At 37.9% G+C, this 16,330-nt stretch overlaps 1 protein-coding gene across 12 annotated transcripts in view; it reads left to right on the top strand.

The window, feature by feature from the left end:
• The window catches only part of RBMS3 (RNA binding motif single stranded interacting protein 3), a 1,308,700-nt gene that overhangs the window by 439,094 nt on the left and 853,276 nt on the right, over positions 1 to 16,330 (top strand). The window lies entirely within an intron of this gene.

Genomic DNA, 16,330 nt, shown 5'->3' with positions numbered 1-16,330 from the left:
ATAGTGAATACCACCTATTTAATATCTACCATGAGCCAAGCGCTGAAGTTGGTTGCTTTATAAACACAGTCCTCTCAACACATGCTGTAGTTCATTGGCTTTAAAGCTAAGCAATGAGGCATACCACCAGTGCAGAAACCCTTCTGTGAAAAATGTAAGGAATGATAAACAGTTTGAATGCCAAACTCTCTTTACTCTGTCCAGGTTATCTTCCTTAGGAGAATTTGGACTGTATACCTAATGACTTCCCTCCCTGCTATTACCAAACACTTTGTTTTTTGATATGGTAATATTCAATAGCTTTGTGATTCAAAATAAAATTGTGAAGGGTCTGTACTTCTCTTAAATTCCAGCAGCCTAACTCGCAGTTTGTGAACAGCTGATGATTTTAAAGTATGATGTCATCAAGTTACAAAATTTGAAATTTTATGTACCATCTCCCCTAGCTGTCATTCCTTCCCTTCAAGGGTCAGTGTAGACAGTTAACCTTCTTGAAGAGTTCCCAAACATGGGTGGCCTCCAGAGGAAGTCATAAAAGGTTGTCACCCTTCTACTTGGGGGACCCTCGGGAGTATTAGAGAAAGGGGACAAGGCAGTAGAGGGCCCTTTCCTTCCTTTTTAAGAGGTACAGTCATTTGGATTGTGAAAAGGCTGCTCTGTAGGAAATATAAATGGTCCTGCTGATCATATGTGACCCCTTGTTAGAGTCGCTTCTGTGGGATGTTAAAGCTCCTGCTGGCATTGGAGATGATTCCTGGACTCATTATCTGTAGAAAAGGGAAGTGTACCTTTTCCCTGAGTATTGACCCTGCAACCCAACACTTACCTCCAGTGATCACAATGGGTTTTACCAGGGCTAAGTATATGTCTAAAAGGTTTAATTGTGATGAAATGACCTAATAAATATTTAACTCTACATGATGCAGCTACAGATTGGATTGTCTTAACAGGAAGTACCTACTTTTCCACATCACCCCACTTCTCACCATTGTATGCCCACTACACTCCCAGAACCAGTACTTGCCAGTTCTGCTCTTTTTTCTTCTGAAGTCTGTATTGCCACATCTCTTAAAGCAAGGAACGTTTAGAGAGATACCATCTAAAACAGAGAACAAATATATCTAGCTACCCTGCCCCTTACCAGAGAAGCCATCCCCAGTTGATTAGAATACCCTTTTTGGCTGACCTTAGATTTGGCCTCAGAATCCTTCTTAACTCCTTGCCCCAGATAGACACTAACAATAGACAAGTAGGCAGGTGAGATAAAACTTGTTGGTCTTTTGTACCAATGCCATATTTTGCATGCTTAAAATAGGGGAATCAAGTGAAATTGGGCCAGAAGACTTACATCTTTCCAAGGTGATGAGAAGAAAAAAACCTATTCTGTGTTTGTATATGCGTATATGTTTGTTTATGTGTATCTCTACCAATATGAATTTGAGGGAGAGAGATATTAGTTGCTTATATACTGGCAAACAAAAATAACTGTGTACAAAATTTCCATAGTCTATAAACACTGGATCAGTAAATTGTAGAAAGTAATGAGCTTGTAGTGTTTTCCCCATTATCCACACCTTTCACCTGTAGCAAAGAAATATTCTGTAAAATTGTATTTCTTACAAAGACAAAGGAACATTCTATGTCTCCATGAAACAATTAGCTGCAAAGGTTTATGTTGGGAGTGGTACCTTTTTTGTGTGGGGGGACTGAAATGCAGGGAATGGCTCATGTGCATGTGGCTGGCATGCCAAGCCTCTCACTTTTCCTCACTCTGTGGGAAACAGAAAGATGTGTGAAGAGGAATGTTGCTCTGTGCTCTGTAACTGAGTAGAAGTGCATGGTTCTCCCCCCTTAGCTTCTGTGTTTCATGCAGAGTTGAGTGGAAATCTTTCCCATCTCTTCAGGTCATTTCAGCTTGCTGAGCATTTACAAAATATATTTCTGCCTAGTCCCAGGTGAGCTGAGCATCTTATTTCTGGCAAAGATTTTTTTGTAGCCTCCATTAGATTCATTTGCCAACTACTTGGTTTTCAAGTGGGAGCGTCTGAACTCTCAATTTGAAGTTTGCCTTAATTCAAAGTCCACCAGATGAAAAATGGAAAAGACTATTTTGTTTCTTTGTCCTCATGGAAGACAATTCTCTTGCTTTGAAAACACCCTAATTACATGATTTTAACGTTTCTTTTTAAAAAGTTTGCAACAGTTCTAGCAACTTCCACTTCCTTCTTAAAATATGTCCTAAATTGAATTGAGATCCATGAAAGAGGTCATCCCCCCCAGAGAGATCTGTCTTTTGCTTTCCCTTTCATTGTTCCAACTGTATCCTGTTTACATATGACATCAGACAAAGGATGACTTTTCCATAATATTCAGTAGGCAGATGGCTGAATTTCAATAGCATTTTGGTAAACCATTTTGGAAGAACAGCTTGTCCTGGGAAAATGGTATTTGCCAATATCTTGTATGGGGAAGTAATTTCCCATCTGACCATTGTCAAACCCTATTGATGAAAATTATAGCCATTTGAAAAACATTTTCTGTTGGTTGGCTTCCTAGACATTTTTGGTTGAGTTTATTGAGATTCCATATGAATTCCTAAACATCAAAAATATTGGCTTGGAAGTTTAAGACTGAGAGGCAACTATTAATAAACCCTTGTCAGACTATGAAAAGAAAGTTCTTTGGAAAGTCAGTTTGAAAGTTACCACACATTCAAACGGGTCTTTCAAGCTGATTTAAATACTTGCAGAACATATTTGAGATTCTGCCTTGCTCTACCTTGTCTGGAAAGCTGACAGAGGCATTGATTTCAGAGAGAAAAGGAAGGAAAGGCTATCTGGGAAACCTTTTATTCTTGCTCTGTGGTTATGTCAGAGAATTGAGAAGATGCAAAACTAGTGATCAGGAAGAAGACAAACTGAATCATGCAAGAAATGGAGCTATAAGTATCTATGTTCTAATTGTAGGAGCTTATGTATCCAATCACAGAACTGCTACAGGACCTAAAACTTAGCATTTGTGTAAGACTAACGGGATATGTTCCTTTTTTCATATGATGGAAAAATTTCATGGCATCGTCTTCCCTTGCCTTTTCCATGTTGTGAATCTAGAAGAGGGTTCTCAGCAAAATATGTCCTCCATGTCCACCTGGACTTTGCCCCCTTTTATTCCTTCCAGAAAATAAACATATTTGGATTAGAGAATGAGGTCAGTGGCAGCAGTAATTAGCACTAACAACATTCTGTCTACTAACATATCTGCTCAGAGTATCATGTGCAATATTTAGAAAGAAAAAAAGCTCTCTTTCTAAGTAAAGTCAAGTGGGATTTTAGAGCACATTGGTAGTAACTACATTTCAGAGTTTGTTTTCACACTGAAATTACATCTCACACAGGCATCCTAAAAGTCAGTGAATAAGAAAAAAAAAACCTCAAACCAACAAATTTCCTCTAAAAAATCCTCTAAGTTTCAAGTTGTGCTCTGAACAGCATTTATGTCCTAGCATGAGCTGAACCGCAAAAAGGTCTTGTCTTTCACATCACCTGATTCTGAGTCCATCAAGTGGATGATTGAGTAAACCAGTCACTGCTTTTTTAAAAAAATTTTTTATTAAGTTATGATTGATATACACTCTTATGAAGGTTTCACATGAAAAAACAATGTGGTTACTACATTTACCCATATTATCAAGTCCCCACCCATACCCCAATGCAGTCACTGTCCATCAGTGCAGCAAGTTGCCAGAGATCCACTATGTCCCTTCTCTGTGATACACAGTTCTCCCTGTTATTCCCCCACACCATGTGTACTACACATAATACCCCTCAGTCCCCTTCTCCCTCCCTCCCCACCTGCCCTTCCACACCCCTCCCCTTTGGTAACCACTAGTTCATTCTTGAACTCTCTGAGTCTGCTGCCATTTTGTTCCTTCAGTTTTGCTTCATTGTTACACTCCACAAATGAGGGAAATCATTTGGCCTTTGTCTTTCTTTGCCTGGTTTATTTCACTGAGCATAATGTCCTCCAGCTCCATCCATGTTGTTGCAAATGGTAGGATTTGTTTCTTTCTTATGGCTGAATAGTTTTCCATTGTATATATGTACCACATCTTCTTTATCCATTTGTCAACAGATGGACACTTAGGTTGCTTCCATATCTTGGCTATTGTAAAAAGTGCTGAGATGAACATAGGGGTGCATATGTCTTTTTGAATCTGAGAAGTTGTATTCTTTGGATATATTCCAAGAAGTGGGATTCCGGGGTCAAATGGTATTTCTATTTTTAGTTTTTTGAGGACCCTCCATATTGCTTTCCACAATGGTTGAACTAGCTTATGTTCCCACCAGCAATGTAGGAGGCTTCCCTTTTCTCTGCAGCCTCGCCAACATTTGTTGCTCTTGGTCTTTTCGATGCTGGCCATCCTAACTGGTGTGAGGTGATATCTTATTGTGGTTTTAATTTGCATTTCCCTGATGATTAATGATGTGGAGCATCTTTTCATGTGTCTGTTGGCCATCTGAATTTCTTCTTTGGAGAACCGTCTCTTCATATCCTCTGCCCATTTGTTAATCGGGTTATTTGCTTTTTTGGTGTTGATGTGTGTAAGTTCTTTATATATTTTGGATGTTAACCCCTTGTCAGATAAGTCATTTACAAATATATTCTCCCATACTGTAGGATGCCTTTTTGTTTTGTTGATGATGTCCTTTGTTGTACAAAAACTTTTTAGTTTGATGTAGTGCCATGAGTTCATTTTTGCTTTTGTTTCCCTTTCTTGAGGAGATGGGTTCAAGAAGAAGTTGCTCGTGCTTATATTCAGGAGATGTTTGCCTATGTTGTCTTCTAAGAGTTTTATGGTTTCATGACTTACATTCAAATCTTTAATCCATTTCAAGTTTACCTTTGTGTATGGGGTTAAACAATAACCCAGTTTCATTCCCTTGCATGTAGCTGTCCAGTTTTGCCAACACCAGCTGTTGAAGAGGCTGTCATTTCCCCATTGTATGTCCATGGCTCCTTTATCATAAATTAATTAACCATATATGGTTGGGTTTATATCAGGGCTCTCTAGTCTGTTCCATTGATCTATGGGTCTGTTCTATGTCAGTACCAAATTGTCTTGATTACTGTGGCTTTATAGCAGAGCTTGAAGTTGGGGAGCTTAATTCCCCCTGCTTTATTCTTCCTTCTCAGGATTGCTTTGACTATTCGAGGTCTTTTGTGGTTCTATATGAATTTTAGGACGATTTTCTCTAGTTCGTTGAACAATGCTGTTGGTATTTTGATAGGAATTGCATTGAATCTATAGATTGCTTCAGGCAGGATGGTCATTTTGACAATATTAATTCTTCCTATCCATGAGCATGGGATATGTTTCCATTTATTGGTATCTTCTTAATTTCTCTCATGAGTGTCTTATAGTTTTCAAAGTATAGGACTTTCACTTCCTTGGTTAGTTTTATTCCTAGGTATTTTATTCTTTTTGATGCAATTGTGAATGGAATTGTTTTCCTGATTTCTCTCTCTGCTAGTTCATTGTTAGTGTATAGGAATGCCACAGATTTCTGCATATTAATTTTGTATCCTGCAACTTTGCTGAATTCAGGTATTAGATCTAGTAGTTTTGGCATGGATTCCTTAGTATTTTTTATGTACAATATCATGTCATCTTCAAACAGGGACAGTTTGACTTCTTCCTTGCCAATCTGGATTCATTTATTTCTTTGTGTTGTCTGATTGCTGTGGCTAGGACCTCCAGTACTATGTTGAATAGAAGTGGGGAGAGTGGGCATCCTTGTCTTGTTCTCAATCTTAAAGGAGAAGCTTTCAGCTTCTGGCTGTTAAGTATAATGTTGGCTGTGGGTTTGTCATATATGGCTTTTATTATGTTGAGGTACTTGCCCTATATACCCATTTTGTTGAGAGTTTTTATCATGAATGGATGTTGAATTTTGTCAAATGCTTTTTCAGCATCTATGGAGATGATTATGTGGCTTTTGTCCTTCTTTTTGTTGATATGGTGGGTGATGTTGATGGATTTTCGAATGTTGTGCCATCCTTGCATCCCCTGCAGAAATCCAACTTGATCATGATGGATGATCTTTTTGATGTATTTTTGAATTTGGTTTGCTAATATTTTGTTGAGTATTTTTGCATCTATGTTCATCAGGGATATTGGTCTGTAATTTTCTGTTTTTGTGGTGTCTTTGCCTGGTTTTGGTATTAGAGTGATGCTGGCTTCATAGAATGAGTTTGGAAGTATTCCCTCCTCTTCTATTTTCTGGAAAACTTTAAGGAGAATGGGTATTAGGTCTTCACTAAATGTTTGATAAATTTCAGCAGTGAAGCCATCTGGTCCAGGGGTTTTGCTCTTAGGTAGGTTTTTGATTACCAGTTCAATTTCATTGCTGGTAATTGGTCTGTTCAGATTTTCTGTTTATTCCTTGGTCAATGGAAGGTTGTATTTTTCTAGAAAGTTTTCCATTTCTTCTAGGTTATCCAGTTTGTTAGCATATAACTTTTCATAGTATTCTCTCATAATTCTTTGTATCTCTGTGGTGTCCATAGTGATTTTCCCTTTCTCATTTCTGATTCTGTTTATATGTGTAGACTCTCTTTTTTCTTGATGAGTCTGGCTAGAGGTTAATCTATTTTGTTTATTTTCTCAAAGAACCAGCTCTTGCTTTCACTGATTCTTTCTATTGTTTTATTCTTCTCAATTTTATTTATTTATGCTCTAATCTTTATTATGTCCCTCTTTCTACTGACTTTGGGCCTCATTTGTTCTTCTTTTTCTAGTTTCATTAGTTGTGAGTTTAGACTGCTTATATGGGATTGTTCTTCTTTCTTGAGGTAGGCCTGTATTGCAATAAACTTTCCTCTTAGCACAGCTTTGGCTGGGTCCCACAGGTTTTGCAGTGTTGAATTATTGTTGTCATTTATCTCCATATATTGCTTGATCTCTGTTTTTATTTGGTTATTGACCCATTGGTTATTTAGGAGCATGTTATGAAGCCTCCATATGTTTGTGGGATTTTTCATTTTCTTTGCATAATTTATTTCTAGTTTCATAGCTTTGTGATCTGAGAAACTGGTTGGTATGATTTCAATATTTTAGAATTTACTGAAGCTTTTTTTGTGGCCTAGTATATGATCTATTCTTGAAAATGTTCCATGTGCACTTGAGAAGAATATGTATTCTGTTGCTTTTGGGTGTAGAGTTCTGTAGATGTCTGTTAGGTCCATCTGTTCTATTGTGTTGTTCAGTGCCTCTGTCTCCTTACTTATCTTCTGTCTGGTTGATCTGTCCTTCAGAGTGAGTGGAGTGTTGAAGTCTCCTAGAATGAATGCATTGCATTCTATTTCCCCTTTTAATTCTGTTGTTATGTGTTTCACGTATGTGGGTGCTCCTGTGTTGGGTGCATAGTTATTTATAATGGTTATATCTTCTTGTTGGATTGACACCTTTATCATTATGTAATGTCCTTCTTTGTCTCTTGTTACTTTCTGTGTTTTGAAGTCTATTTTGTCTGATACAAGTATTGCAACTCCTGCTTTTTTCTCCCTGTTAGTTGCATGAAATATCTTTTTCCATCCCTTCACTTGTAGTCTGTGTATGTCTTTGGGTTTAAAGTGAGTCTCTTGCTGGCAGCATATAGATGGGTCTTGTTTTTTTATCCATTCAGTGACTCTATGTCTTTTGATTGGTGCATTCAGTCCATTTACATTTAGGGTGATTATCGATAGGTATGTACTTAATTGCCATTGCAGGTTTTAGATTTGTGGTTACTAAATGTTCAAGGTTAATTTCCTTACTATCTAAGAGTCTAACTTAACTCACTTAATATGCTGTTATAAACACAATCTAAAGGTTCTTTTCTTTTTTTTTTCTCCTCCTTTTTCTTCCTCCTCTATTCTTTATATATTAGGTATCATATTCTGTATTCTTTGTCTATCCTTTGATTGACTTTGGGGATAGTTAATTTAATTTTGCATTTGCTTAGTAATTAGCTGTTCTACTTTCTTTACTGTGCTTTTATTTCCTCTGGTGACAGCTATTAAACCTTAGGAACACTTCCATCTATAGCAGTCCCTCCAAAATAGACTGTAGAGATGGTTTGTGGGAGGTAAATTCTTTCAGCTTTTGCTTATCTGGAAATTGTTTAATCCCTCCTTCAAATTTAAATGATAATCTTGCCAGTCAAAGTAATCTTGGTTCCAGGCCCTTCTGCCTCATTGCATTAAATACATCATGCCCTCCCTTCTGGCCTGTAAGGCTTCTGCTGAGAAGTCTGATGTTAGCCTGATGGGCTTTCCTTTGTATGTGATCTTATTTCTTTCTCTGGCTGCTTTTAATGGTCTGTCCTTATCCTTGATCTTTGTCAGTTTTATTACTATATGTCTTGGTGTTGTCTTTCTTGGGTCTCTTTTGTTGGGAGACCTGTGGATCTCCATGGTCTGAGAGACTATCTCCTTCCCCAGACTGGGGAATTTTTTAGCAACTACCTCCTCAAAGACACTTTCTATCCCTTTCTCTTTCTCTTCTTCTTCTGGAATCCCTATAATGCAGATATTGTTCCGTTTGGATTGGTCACACAGTTCTCTCAATATTCTTTCATTCTTAGAGGTCCTTTTTTCTCTCTTTGCCTCAGCTTCTTGGTATTCCTCTTCTCTAGTTTCTATTTCATTTATCATCTCCTCCACCGTATCCATATCCAACCTGCTTTTAATACCCTCCATCGTGCTCTTCAGCGATTGGATGTCCTAGCTGAATTCATTCCTGAGTTCTTGGATATCTTTTCGTACCTCCATTAGCATGTTGATGATTTTTATTTTGAACTCCCTTTCAGGAAGAGCCGTAAGGTCCCTGTCATTTAAATCTTTCTCCGGAGTGTTATTAATTTTACTCTGGACCAGGTTCCTTTGGCGTTTCATATTTGTGTATGGCGCCCTCTAGTGTCCAGAAGCTCTCTTCTGGAGCTGCTCAGCCCCTGAAGCAATCTCGGGGGTCGCAGAGGAGTGGTACTGGTGCCTGGGGGGAGGAAAGAGCTGTTCCTCGCTTTCTGGCTGCTGTGCCTGTCTCCACTGCCTTAACCACTGGGCCAGGCACACAGGTATAAGCTTTTGTCCCAGAGCAGCCAGATATGGATCCCTGCTTTCCACAAGCGGCTGGAATCCCAGTCTCCCCACGAACTCTGCCTGTATTAACTTTCCAACCCAGTAGTCATGCGAGAATCATGAAAGCACCATGCAATGTAGGTGTGTGCTCCCAGAGCAGATCTCCGGAGCTGGGTATTCAGCAGTCCCAGGTCTTCTACTCCCTCCCTGCTCCATTTCTCTTCCTCCTGCCGGTGAGCTGGGGTGGGGGAAGGGCTTGGGTCCTGCTGAGCCACAGCTCTGGTACGTTACCCTGTTCTGTAAGGTCTGCTCTTTTCTCCAGGTGTATTCAGTCTGGCACCATCCTCTTTCCTGTTGCTCTCTCAGGATTAGTTTCACCAACTATATTTTCTAATTGTATCCAGTTTTAGGAGGAAGCCTCTGTCTCTCCTCTCAAGCCACCATCTTTAATCCTGCATTTATATTTTTTAATGAACCACCAGTCACTGCTTTTTAAAATTTTGTATTTCAGAATGTGGGATTTCTGTTAGATAAGTGCCAATATAATGTCTCATCTATTTCTTTTTAAGTGTACAATTAAATCACAACTATAATGTTATGTTCATGTTTAGGTAACAGAAATGATCTCTGCTAATTACTAATGTGATAGACACCATGCTATTCAATAATTACTCACATTTCCAGACCCGTTTATTCGTGTTTGTACCTGACTTTCCAATTCCTCTGTCTTTGTCACACTGTCATCCCATTTCAGCTGTCTGCAATGAGTAGCTATCTGCTGGCAGATCAAAACTGCTTACAGACTTCCTGCTTTTTTAAGGCTGAATAATATTTTTACTTAAATATATATCAAATTTTACTTACCCATCCATCAGTGGGCATTTAGATTGCTCCCATATCTTGGCTATTGTGAATAATGCCATAAAGAGCATGGGATTATTTGTCAGTCTTAAAAAAGAAATCCTGCCATTTGCAACAACATTGATGAACCTGGGGGATGTTATGCTGAGTGAATTAAGCCAGAGACAGAAAGACAAATAAATAGTGCAAGATCTCACCTATGTGTAAACTGAAGTAGCCAAATTCATAGAAGCAGAGAGTAGAACGTTGGTTGCCCAGAGCTGGGGTAAGAGGGAAATGGGAGATATTGGTTAGGGGGTGTAAGATTTCAGTAATGCAAGATAATAAGTTCTGGAGATCTATCTATTGATTTGGCAAGACCAGCAGAGGAGCCACCAGTTGAACCCAGTTCAAATTGTTGGTCACTCATTGATAAATGGTAACGGTAACTGTTTGTAATGACCAAGCTTTGGGACGATTTGTTGCCCTTCCTTTCTTCTATCTTAAATCTCACATGATAACAAGACTGAGGGTAAGTAGTCGAGAGCAGGTGCAGGGGACTGATGATGTCATCAAGGGGCTTTCTATCTGTAGTGTCTTGGCTTGCTGTTCATGGTTATCTGGCTGCTACACCTCCAGGCATCATGTCTATGCTCAGGGCCAGGAAAAGGTAAAGTGGCTTCACCAACTGCTCTGTTTCCACACATTAGGAAAGCAGAATGTCCTCCAACATTCCATCAGGCTTCTGCTGTGTTTCATTGGTAGTAATGCAATATCTGGCTACTGATAGCTGCTAGGGTGACTGGGGAAGTGAATATTTAGCTTTCTCAGAGCCGTTAGTGGATGGCGGACAAATGGGCTAGGGATTGGCTGCCTTGTTAGCTAGCCAGCAGTGTCAGGTACATTTCCTTTCACCTCCCATTGCTTTTGTTTTCTCAGTATTACATGAAACCCTAGAAAAGAAACCAGATAAACCTGGGTTTGTATCTATTCACCAGTTAGACAATATCTCTTTGAACTTCAGTTTCCTTATATGCAAAATGTGAAACAATGTTTCATACTTCAAAAATGTATCTTGAATACTGAATTACAAAATGAATAATCATAAAGAGATATGATACTCATTATAAGTAGGTCTGAGACTTAGGCAAGTTTTCTATTTGCCAATTTTCTGATATATAAGGTGATAGGACTTTGATGATCAAACAGGTACATACTGACTTTCATTTCACCTCCCTTGTTAATTAGAGTCAAAATTTCTCTGATAAGCAAATTTGCTTATCTCTGGTAAGCAAATCAGTAGATACTGAACGTGTTCTAACTTTCTGTAAAAATAGTTTAGAGATGGAAAAGGTGAGCAATGTTTTTTTAAATACCATTTGGTATGTAAATTTAGAAAATTGTCATATGGCATGAAGACACAAAAGTTATGGTTATGGACAATTTGGAATGCTAAATTATAAGATAAGGTGTGGGACATGAAAGTATCAGAAACTCCTCAGATAAGCAGCTCTTTCTCCTAATAAACTTCACTTCAGCCTTCCTAGATTTTGTCCAGTTGACATCACTGTACTTCTTTGACATTAGAGATGAAAGATCACCAGTAAAATCCTTGGCAATTCATAAGTCAAACAGCCTCGATATTACCTCCAGAACCTTAGGAATCATGATTATGAAGGGTAAAGTGGTATTAGTCACGAATGCTATAGTAATATATAAATACAAATCTCACTGGCTTAACACAATCATGTTCTTTCTTGTTCATAAAAATTACTATGAGGATCCAGTGATTTCCCCAAGGCAGCTCTTACATTCAGTGACTCAGTTCCCCAGAGAGCTTCCATTTTATGGAAGGGACCATCTGAATTCATGTCAACAAATCATAGTTCTCTAAAGCCCAGCTCCTGGGCACAAGTAAACAGGTGATTGTGGGGGAGGAGGCACATCAACTTTGTCTTGACCTGAAAGTTATACTTGTTATGTTTTATCTCCATCATGTTAGCTAGAATTGTCACATAGTCCAACATACATGTAAGGGGGACTGGAAAATGCAGGCAAATCTGGATATTTGGTAAGCACCAAATTTCTTTGCCACAGACGAAACTGTAACTTTGAAGTTGAAGTTAAATGAGATTATATTTGTAAAATGTGTGGTAGAATATCTGGCACTTTTATATGCCAGTCACTAGGCAGAGTGTTTGGCAAATAGGAGGGACTATTGAATGAATAAATGAGTGAATGAATGAATGAATGCAAGCATGACTTCATAATGAAATGAATGAATAAACAGACAGACAAGTACTAACTCCCTTTCTTTCAACCATATTTTATCATCTTTGTATATAGATAATAAAACTTGTCTTCACAGGTTAGCAAAATGCCAAGCACATAATATATACTCAATAAACTGAATTGATGAGGTTGATGATAAACAAAACTAACAGCTAATGGTCTAGCTATGATTGTGCTAAATGGTTTTCTTTTCTTTCTGCAAGGAGGGTTATATTTTTTAAATAGAATGAATGAGTTGTATCTTTCTCTAGCAGTTTGATTTATGTATATTTTAGAAATAGAATCTTGAAAAAATGTTGCTTAACTCTGAAATGCCAGGACAAATGTTCACCATGTGCTGCATGAAGTTTAAGGCACTTAATATAACTGTCCTGACCATAGCACATTGCTTTTCTTTCTTAAATGATGTAAATTTGCTGAGCTGGGCCTTAGAGAACTGTGGTTTGTTGACATGAATTCAACATGATCCCAACCTGCATAGTAAGAATGTTTTAATTCCTTTGCCAAATTTTGAGGCCCCTGCTTTCAGTCCTGGCAATCTCCTGCATATTAGCTATTCTGTTCCTTCTTAATTTCCATAAGACACATTTATTTTTATTCTCTGCACATGATCTTACTGACAAGAGCAAAATTGTTCTGCTGAGACATTTTAAGTTGGGATGATACCAAGGATTTCTGCAACTTGAAGGCTAGTCTTAAGTAGTTCTCTCTTCACTGGTATTTGTCTTAAGTTTGGTATTTCACCAAATCACAACAAACAAGTAGATTGAAGTGCTTTGTCCATGAAGATATAAAGGATGACTTGTCATTTTTATCCACAAGAAGTACTTTCTTGATGGAAACTCTAGTTAGATAGGTAGATTTGCTTTGGCTTCAGGGAGAGACCTTGAGAAACATGAATTAAAGAAAATCTGAACATATAAGCATTTGGTACTGATGCCACTGGCTGTCCACATGGCAAATGAAGTAATGATGTGGGCTGTATGAATGGAGAGCTCTCAATTTTGCCACAAAATTGTGTTGCAAGTTTGAGACTTGCTTGCTGTTGTTTTTCAGGAACTATATTCATTCATTTATTCAGTAGTTGTTTTTTGAGTACATAGTACATGCCAGGTGCTGTGGATAAAGCAGTGACCAAAACACTAAAAGAAAACAAAATAGAAGACACAAAAACAATCCTAGCCATAGGGAGCATTTAAAGAGCTTGCTCAGCATCACACAGATAGAGCTGGGAATTGAATGAGGCTGACTTACAGCCCCATGTTCTTCACTACTAAGCTATGCTATGATGCTTTCCTAGTTTTTTAAATGAATGAACTTGATTTTTAGTGCAGTTTTAGGTTTACAGAAAAATTGAATAAAATGTAAAGAGAGTTCCAATATGCTCCCCCTACTTCTGAAAACACATTTGTTGATTTTTGTTGCAGAAATAAATGGAAAATGAATCAATCAGTAGTATACCCAATGCATGTGCCCTGTCCTTTCTTTCTCTGTAGAACACCATTACTGAAATACCTCTATTACAATAGAGGTAACTGAAAATGTTCCTAGTCCTAAATATTCATTCAGTCTTTCAATAAATAAGTATAGTGCCTCTTCCGTGTACTAGGGTGCTCAAATAGAGTGACGAATAGACTGGCATGGTCCCCACCCTTATGGTAGAGTGTGAGTCTTGACATAAATAGTATCAAAAATGAATCTAAGATTACAAAAGACAGAGACTCAAAAAGACAACGTGGCAGGTAATTTTAAATTGGGTATTTACACAAGTCCTGTTCTATTTAAATGACACCTGGGGGATGAATAAAAGTAAACTTTGCAAAGAGAAGAGGAGAGGGTGTTTCAGGGGAGGGGATTGATATATACAACGTTACTGAGAAGGCAAAGAATGTGGAGCTTTCAAGTATAAAGGAGCTGGATTGGTAAAGGAAGTGGAAAATGACTGGCCTGAGAGATAGGAGAAAAGCCAGGAGGTTTTGTTATCATAATAGTTAAGAGAAAGTCTGGTCACATAAGGTCATGTAAGTTTAAGATTTTGTTTTAAATGTCCATTGATTGGAGGCTGTGACCCTTCATTTTTTGATACCAGCGTTAACACAAGGGTTGTTTCAAATGTTTTTTAAAAACTTCAAGTGCAACTTTTCTTTTCAACAGCAATGTCCTCAGGTTTAGGGTAAAGAAGTGTTTTTACAGTAGGCTGATTAATAAATAGAAGTAGATGAGAAAGGAATCATCATGTTTATAGATGATGGTTATGAGCAGGCTGCATGTGTAGAGGGAGGTGGGTTTTTTTTTAAGTTAACACCAATTAGACCAAGTTAAAAGGTTGATTACAGAGAATAAGAAAGTAGAGAAAAAGAAAAGCTGAAAATGCAAATGGGAAGGGATTATGAGGTGGCAGAAGGGTTAGAACCTGGGCATTCGTAAAGGGATTGGCCTTTGCTAGAAGGAGCCTCACTCCTCCAAGGTTACTGGAGGGGAAGCAGAAAAATGCCTAAAGATTTAAGTCAATTAATAGATTTGATAGCAATATTGATTATATTCTTTAAGAGGAATGAAGCAAGAAATTAGTGTGGAACTGAGAGAGAAAGGGTGGGAGGTGGGGAAGAAGAACATTTGGGTATCTGAAGTTGTTTGTTGAGTTCGTACTACATGCCAGGTGCTATGGATACAACAGTGATCAAAGCACTAAAAGAAAACAAAATAAAAGACACAAAAACAATCCTAGGTATCTGAAGGCAGAAAACAATAGTTGTGCAGTGTGAGAGTGGAAGTGTTAGAGTAATAATGTTAAGAATGCCAAGCAGTATTGAGTGACCATTTGAACTGAATGTATAGTGACAAGAATTTATAACAACATCACCAAGTTAAATCCAATGTCAGTGGGCCTACAACAAAATGATAATAGTTTACATAAAATTTATCACTTAGATTACTGGGTCTTAAGTACAGACTGGTACAATGTTTCTACTAAATGAGACCTCTTATTGTTGGTACACTTTTTTCCATCATCTAACTTTCACTTTCTGGTCCAATACTGGGTTCTGTTACAAACAATATGAAGGAGAAAGGGCCAAAAAAGTGTATCTATTCCCCCTTATAAATTTGTTTTCAGAGAATGGGCTGATTGAACTAATGACTTCGAAGTCTGAGCAGTTTCAAGTGTTGAATGTCCAGGGTCCATCTGACTGTAGGTTGGGGGTGGCTGGGATGGCACAAGGAAGCGGTCACTGGAGATGAGGAAGTCGAGGACCAAAGAAGACATCATAGATGGTCGTTCACATGGACTCTGATATCTAGACTGATAGCAGAATTGAGGAATAAAGAAAGAGAAAGAAGCCAAGACCTAAGTATTTGATGAATGAGTGAAACCATAAAGAGAATAGGAAAGCACAGGGGAACTGGAAGTATTTACAAGACAGTGGATATAACCATCATTGTACAGACTTTAAGCTGAGTAAGGAGACAAACATAGGAGTGGCCTGATAGTTGGAAAGAAGGATGTGGTATCGATGGACTGGGGATACTGATGAGGTGGGAGTACCACAGCAAATAATCTAGAAAATAGGAGACTATCACTTTTTATTTAAAAAGTTTGGTTTTTATTGTGAAGAAATGGGATACAATAGTTATCCAAGACACCATAGATACTCCTTTATTTGTGTTAGTATAACTTTGGCCTGTCAACTTTCAGAATATTTTCTGAGAAATAATAGTAAAATACAATATTATTTTGAGATTTGTTATCATACACATTAATGGGTAGTTGTATTTGTTGGCTACCCACAAATTACAAAGTTTATTTTTATTTATAATACATACATATATATGTGTGTGTGTGTGTGTGTGTGTGTGTATCCACCCTAATCATGTTATTTTTGGTGATCTTTCAAATTTGGAGTAATTCAATCTTGTTATGGTTATCTTCACACATATGGCCTTTACTTCAATGCTTTATTTAAATTATGAAGTATGCATGTAGCAGAAATACCATCCAACAACAAAAAATATAACATTGAAAGCCAAAAAGCCTTCCTCTCCAGAGCCACCTTGGTTGTGAGTCCAATCATTTAAAATAATG

This window comes from Manis pentadactyla, chromosome 14 (assembly GCF_030020395.1).
Source record: "Manis pentadactyla isolate mManPen7 chromosome 14, mManPen7.hap1, whole genome shotgun sequence".
Taxonomy (NCBI): domain Eukaryota; kingdom Metazoa; phylum Chordata; class Mammalia; order Pholidota; family Manidae; genus Manis; species Manis pentadactyla.
The sequence above is the reverse complement of the archived record's forward strand: the minus strand, read 5'-3'. Positions and strand labels throughout refer to the sequence as shown.